The sequence below is a fragment of the Phalaenopsis equestris genome, unplaced genomic scaffold, assembly GCF_001263595.1.
Source record: "Phalaenopsis equestris unplaced genomic scaffold, ASM126359v1 Scaffold000408, whole genome shotgun sequence".
Classification (NCBI taxonomy): Eukaryota; Viridiplantae; Streptophyta; class Magnoliopsida; order Asparagales; family Orchidaceae; genus Phalaenopsis; species Phalaenopsis equestris.
In genome coordinates this window covers 320,455-327,929 of record NW_018164849.1, presented here as the reverse complement: position 1 = coordinate 327,929, position 7,475 = coordinate 320,455, and positions in this window count along the sequence as shown.

Below are 7,475 nucleotides of genomic sequence, written 5' to 3'. Positions count from 1 at the left end.
GGGTGCCCCGGACCCCTTCTCCTCGTCATTACCATCTCTGCCCTGTTCTGTAACCTCTGGTAGATCATTAGACTCTACGAACTTTAACTCCTGAGGAGCTACTTCAGAATTTGTACTACTTTCGCCCTTATACATCATCTTCTCATTAAAGATCACATTTCTGCTTCTGATAATCTTTCGATCTTGATTTTCCTAGAAACGATAGTCAAATGCTTTGTCTCCATAGCCAATGAAATAACATTTCTCTGACTTAACGTCAAGCTTGCTACGTGCATCAAGATTGATTAGAACATAAGAAAAACAACAGACAACCAAAAGTCTTAAGAAGAGAAAATTTGACATTTTTGCCGCTCCAGACATCCTCAGGTAATTTACAGTCTAATGGGATGGGAATGGAGCAGATGACCCTTTGTTGATCAAGTAAACTGCAGTGCTGACCGCATTTGCCCAGAAGGTTGGTGGTAGTCCAGCGTGCAATCTCATACTCCTAGCACGCTCATTGATGGTCTTGTTCATGCGTTTTGCAACTCCATTTTGTTGTGGTATCCCCAAAATGGTCTTCTCCATTATGATACCCTGAGCTATACAGTACTCCTTGAACCCATCATCGATGTACTCACCACCATTGTCAGATCTCAAATATTTCAGCTTTAGATCTGTCTCCATTTCAACCATGGCCTATCAAGTTTTGAACACAGAAAATACATTAGATTTATGCTTCAAAAAGTAAACCCATACCTTTTTGCCGTGGTCATCTATGAATGTGACGTAATAGTGAGAACCTCTAAGAGATGCTACTGGGGAAGACCCCCACACATCGGTGTGTACCAACTCTAGTTTTCCTGACTTTGCCACCCTGCCACCTTTCAGAAAACTGACCTTATTTTGCTTCCTCATAATGTAGCTTTCACACATGCTGAGGTCAACTGACTTCAGTTATGGTAGCTTGCCTCTGGACTGAAGCTCTTTCATACCTCTTTGACTCATCTGTCCAAGCCTGTAATGTCACGTGTTGTTGTGCTCTCTGCAATTGTAGTATCAACACTGTTAATTAGACCAATAGTCATATATAGCATACCAGTCTTCTTACCCCGAGCCAGTACCAGTGCTCCTTTGGTAACCTTCCAGGTGTTATTAGAGAACACTACTGAATGACCTCCCTCGTCAAGCTGCCCAACATATATGAGATTCTTTTTTAGTTGAGGAATGTGTATAACCTTTTGCAGGATCCATTTATTTTTGTTAGGGAGTGCAATTTCAACATCTCTTATCCTCACCACATTCAAAATAGCTCCATCAGCCAGGTACACCTTCCCAAAGTTACCTACAATATAGTTTTGCATTAACTCCCGGTGGGAAGATGAGTGAAATGAAGCCCCTGATTCCAGTATCTAGTCATCAATGAAGCTATGAAATGTAAGCAATAGTGCATCCTGCACTTCTTCAATTACAACATTAGCACTGATGTTCTCCGTATTCTTAGGATTTTTGTAGTTCTTTTTTATGTTGTCAGTTTTGCCACAATTCCAACATGTTGCTTGCTAACCAGGCTTTGACTTTCTCTTGCTTCTGTGCTTTGATTTTGACATTTCTCTGTTTAAGTTCATGTTATGTGATCTCCCTTTAGAATCAACATTCAGTGTTGAACTCGAACCTGAGGTCTCTCCAGAATCCTTCCTGCGCACCTCCTCAGTTAAAATCAAATCACAAATATCATCGTATTTCAGCTTAGTTTTACATGCAGAGTTGCTAATTGTCATCCTCATGGCTTCCCAGCTATTTGACAGTGAAGCCAACAATGTCAGCACACGTTTCTCATCATTAAAATCAATTTCAGCGGACGACAGTTGATTTGTGATGGTGTTAAAATAATTCAGATGTTGAACAACAGACACACCTTCTGCCATCTTCAGATTGAATAACTTTTTCATCAAGTGTACATTGTTATTCGCTGATGGTTTTTCATACATACTTGATAAAACTACTATAAGATTTGTTGTCGTCCTCTCCTTTATGACGTTGTGGGCAATGGACCTTGATAGGGTTAATTGAATAACCCCCAAAACTTGTCGATCCAACAGATTCCAATCAGCATTTTCCATCTTCTTCGATCGTTTTCCCAATAATGGAAGATAAAGTTTCTTCCCATAGAGGTAGTTCTCTATCTGCATCCTTCAGTAACCAAAATATGTGTCATCAAACTCCTCGATCTTCAAAACCTTCACTTCATCTCTGACCATCGTTCTTCCTCAGATCCAAACCGGGGCTCTGATACCAATTGTTATGAAAAAACGACGGCAATAAAGCGAAAAATTGATAAAAAATTACACCAGAAAAAGGCGACACAAGATTTACGTGGTTCGACAAATTGCCTACGTCCACGGAGCTATAGAGGATTTTATTATTTCGAGGAATTACACCGTCGAGCGTCTCGACGTTTATAAGAAAGAACAATCTCTCTCTTCCTCTCTCCTCTTCCTCACCTCTCCTTCCTCTCTCTCAAAGCCACGAGAAAGGAACACAATAAATAATTTTTCTTTTAAGCCAAAGTAAAGAAACCGAAAGCAAAAACTTTTCTTTTTCCTTTTCCTTTAAGCTTTAGCTGAAGAGGAGTTTGTGGGATGTGTTGGAGAGCAGGTGGGTTTAGTCTTTTATAAGAAGCAGACAGCTAATTAAGTAAATAAGCTGAAGATTTTCAAGATCTCACGAGATTCTGCATGAAGCTTTTCAGGCAATTGGCTTGGAAGGAAATTTTTAAGGAAGTAAATATTTAATTAACAATTAAATATTTGTCATAAAAGATTCTTGCCAAATCGAAATAGTGGACCGGGCTGCACTTTCCTCAACATTAGATTACACAATATCATATTTCCTGTTAGTCAAAACTCAGGTAATGATTATTATGTTTTCCGGTTAGTCTAAAATGTTAGGATGGTTTGACATTAGAGTAGAGCATTGTTAGTCAAAACTTACGTAATCATAATCTAACCTGCTTGATTCACCATCCTCACTTTGATGAGACTCTCCTTATTATGATGCGCTTGAATCATTAGATTACGGATGGATTACCCTATCTTCTACATAATTTTCTGGACACTTTGTACGGACCATTTTTTTTGGTGAAGGTTTTCATAAAGAGTTCATGCATGTAAGAGGTCGTCCCAAATAAACTTCTTGGCATATTTATTCAAAAATATATATAGTGGATATATTTTTCTAATTTTCACTATAAAACATAAATATATAGTGCAACCAGGGGGTGACACTCCCCTAAATTTTTGGAAAATTTCATAATATGATATTGTACATTTAAAACTTTACCTGGTAAGCTTAAATACATAATAATAATTTAATATTAATTATATTTTTAATTTAATAATCATTTTCATAAAAAGCTTAAAAATTTTGAGAGGGTTTTTTAACTCAAAAGATTTCTCGCTGATTGATTTTTTTTATTTTATTTCGCCACTACTTTCGTTAAATTTTGGTTCCATGGATGCATATGAAGTCTAATAATCATTATTCTTTCTTTGTTTCTTTTATTTCGATTATTTTCTTGATGATGTTTTCCTGTTGAAGTTTCTCGTTGTCAGGAACATCTTGTTAGTATTCGGTCTATGTATATTTTAACTTCAATAATCAATTTATTGAATAGTTTATATATGGATGCAAATGAATCAAGCAGGGCCAAGCACGAGTTTGCTCAACCTTAAGCTTTTCTTTTTTCCCGAAATCAAGCTTGAGCTTGATTCCGATATTGGTAATAGTGTTCACGCTAGATTCATTTAAAATTATAGCTGTTTCAGCTAGGCTTGAATTTAACTCATTAACTAATCAAATGAGTTTTTTCCGAGTCTATTAACAAGCAGTATTATAAAACAATTTATTAGCTATTAGAATAATACTTATTGAGCTTATAAATGTGATCTATTGAGCTTAAAAATAAGACTTTAATTAAATAAACTATTATATCAACACACATTTTTATAAGGATAAACATGTGGCTTATTTGATGAACAAAAGAATAGACCAAGACATCACCTAATCATGTTACTTATTAATTCATATGTAATTACATATCTAACACCCAATTTTCATTACATACATACATGATATTATTTATTTAAAAACAAAAATTATGATATTTCTACTTATTAATTCATATGTAATTACATATCTAACACCCAATTTTCATTACATACATACATGATATTATTTATTTAAAAACAAAAATTATGATATTTCTATGTGATATGGAGATTTAACACATTTCTTTTATGTTTATATCATCAAAATATTTCATTTCAATAGCGCACAATTTTTGTATATTTTCATATTGATCTCACACTTAAACTTTATTTTTTTACCACATAACATTCAAATCTTTAATATAACATCAAAGATAACATTGTCACCACGTCTTAAAAGTGAAATACGCATTTTCATACATAGGTTTAAAACATTAAATTGATATGTATGTAAATGTACATAAAAAATCTGTCAACAGAAATCTCGAGAAAATCCAAAGGTTCCCACTCAAAAACACTATAGGACAATGTATCAGGATTGTCAAATGACAAAAATATCAAACGTTGTTCCTCCACTGGGAACTCTGAGTCGGCCAAACGGAAGCACCCAATCTGAGGGGAAGTCATTCATGACTAACTCTCTTAGTCGATTGTGGTGCTCCTCATAAATTGGCCAAAGGGCCCCCACAGAACGTCTCTTTGACCCTTTGAGAAATCCCCTTATCCAATGAGAGCTACCCGTCAAACTACGATTGTACATCTTTTGTCTGACTGCCCACTTTATACTGACGACATTAGTTTCTTTTCTCAGAATTTTCCTTTGAAATAGCCGACCAGATGTCTTTCGGCCAACCAAATGCTTCCATCCGACCTAGCGATAAGGTTACTGGTTCATCAAACTACCCTATTCAAGCAGTTATGAATACGAAAATGTGTCAAAATCAATTAAGAATACGAAAAGATGTCAAAGTCGGTTATAAATACGAAAATGTGTCATAATAACTTGTAATGTTCTATTAAAACAGAAGCAAACATGCAATTCTATGAAATCTATAAATATGAGTCATTTCTGCAATAAAAGATTATTGATTGTATCTACTAAGCTCTTGAATTATTGTGCTCCTCTCTCTCTTTTTCTGTACCTCTCTCGTCCGTACCACGCACTATACATTAGGTGTGATCCACATGACAAATCTAGATTCAGAAGTAAACATAGAAGTTTAGGTGTAACATGTTAATTGATAAGAATTATGTGTTAGGTACGTAAACTTCTCTAAGAAAATAGTAAAACCAACTGGTCCCAATGTGCCTCCATCAACCACATAAAGAAGGAATAAAGAAAACTCTTCTCAGAATATCCAAAATAACAATCGGCCGTGAAAAAGATGACCAAGGATGATTGACAGCCCGACGAGGTATATGTATTTCAATAAGCAGTAAGCAGTGATCGGAGACTATTCTGGCTCTACCTTTTCTTTTACTCATATAAATGCTTAAATCTTTAAGTTAAGCTGATTTGACCGCCAGTTTGTGTAGCCTTCTCAAACAATATTCTCAACAATTAAATTAAGGAAGATTTACATACATACCACCCAATTCTTATGTATTTACATATCTAAGCTTTAACTTTTTACATACATTCTAACTTATCTATTCATAAAAAGGTTGATTCCCTTTTTAAACATTAAATTAGTGGTATTTTTTTAAGTGATATGAAATATTTGGGTTGGACAAATGTAAGGTTTAGATGCTAGATATGTAAATACAGTGAAAGACTTGTGAAGGAGTTGGTAGAAAACTTGCTTTTCAACTTGGAGATAAACAGGGTGTCGAGGGTAAGGTTTTGGTAGGAAGAAAATCAATTCAAAATTTACTCAATTTTTATTTCATGTTTACTTATCTTCATGCTAAACTTGATTCAGCTTAGCTTCACACAGCATGGCTTCACATTAACATTTTGTTATTTAAGTGTTGAGAATCCCCTGGAGATGTAACATAGATGGCTACAAAACAAAATATATAAAAAAAAGACTATTGAATCTAAATATGTCATATGGATCATGCCCAAATAATAGAACATAAAAATTGAGAGAAGGAAAGAAGAAATGATGCAACGATTGCCCCCAACAGGGAAAAGTGAGGTTGTTCTGCGGGCTCTCGAATTCATTTTATATATTGAAAGAAGTTGTTGTAAGAAAAGGGGAGAGTAATACTTAAATGACTTGAAAGCACAAATGGCATGAATCTCCATGTTATTATTTATTTATTTGCACATTTTAGTGCATTTGACACTTTTTTGTATGTAAAGCACATTTTTGTATATTTGACACATTTTGGTTGTTCGGTCCATCCGGCAAGGTGGTCGATCGGTCTCTGCTCTCATCTAGATCCGCGCGGGCGTTTTTCAAACATACATAGAGAAAAATATAAATAGCTATAATGATATGGTTAAATTTATTATGAACTGGGTTGCTAAATTGATTCACGAAATTCGCTATTAGATATTTTGGCCAATCTTGGATGTATGTGTCGAACAAGTACTATATGGATTATGAGCCCCTATATCGATCTCATGAGAAAAATTATCAAAATATTTCTAACACGAAAAATTCTAATTTACTAAACTGCCCAACCTAGTTTGAAGTTTCATTTTTTGAAGTTTCATTTTGCAAATATGAAACTAAAGGTTATAAAATCTTAAAGTAGAAAAAAGAAAACTAAATTAGGTTTTTTAGTAGGAGATGATGAGTTGTTTTTTTTAATGTTTTCTTTTATTTGTAGGCATTCTGTTAAACATTGATTGTGAAATTTTTTGGATTAATTTACTATCCTTATTTGAGATGATTTGTGACAGTATTTTGCTTTTATTAATGATATTATGACACAAATTTAGACACATGTTACGTATAAACAAATTCGACGCAACAACTAATGCAAATTATTTGTGTCGAAATATTTCAACTTAAATTAGATGGAAAAAAATACCGCCCCCCCCCCCCCCCCCAAAATTTAACGTTGGAAAAAATTATACGAAAATCATATGCAAATCCAACGCTAACCTTTATATATTCTGTGAATCGCATTTGATTTGTGTCTGATCTATTCAACACAAATATGCTAAATTTTTGTATTGCATGAATAATTTATGATTATATCAAGCCAAGTTTGAACTATGATATACTCTGCTTGACTCGGCTCGATTACAACCCTACTCAGGAGAAGGGTGTGTCTCCGCACTCACCATTACATTGTGTATTATTTCAATCGGGTTAGACCTCGCTATTTTTTCCTTTTTATAAGAATTTTCACGTAAAAATTTATGATGTCTCTACCTGTCATTCTCATTGCCCGATTACACTGGATCTTCATACAATGCTAATATGCTAAATCATTATTTCATCACCGCAAATCTTCCGACACAAAATAATTAAAAAAAAAAAAAGTGGA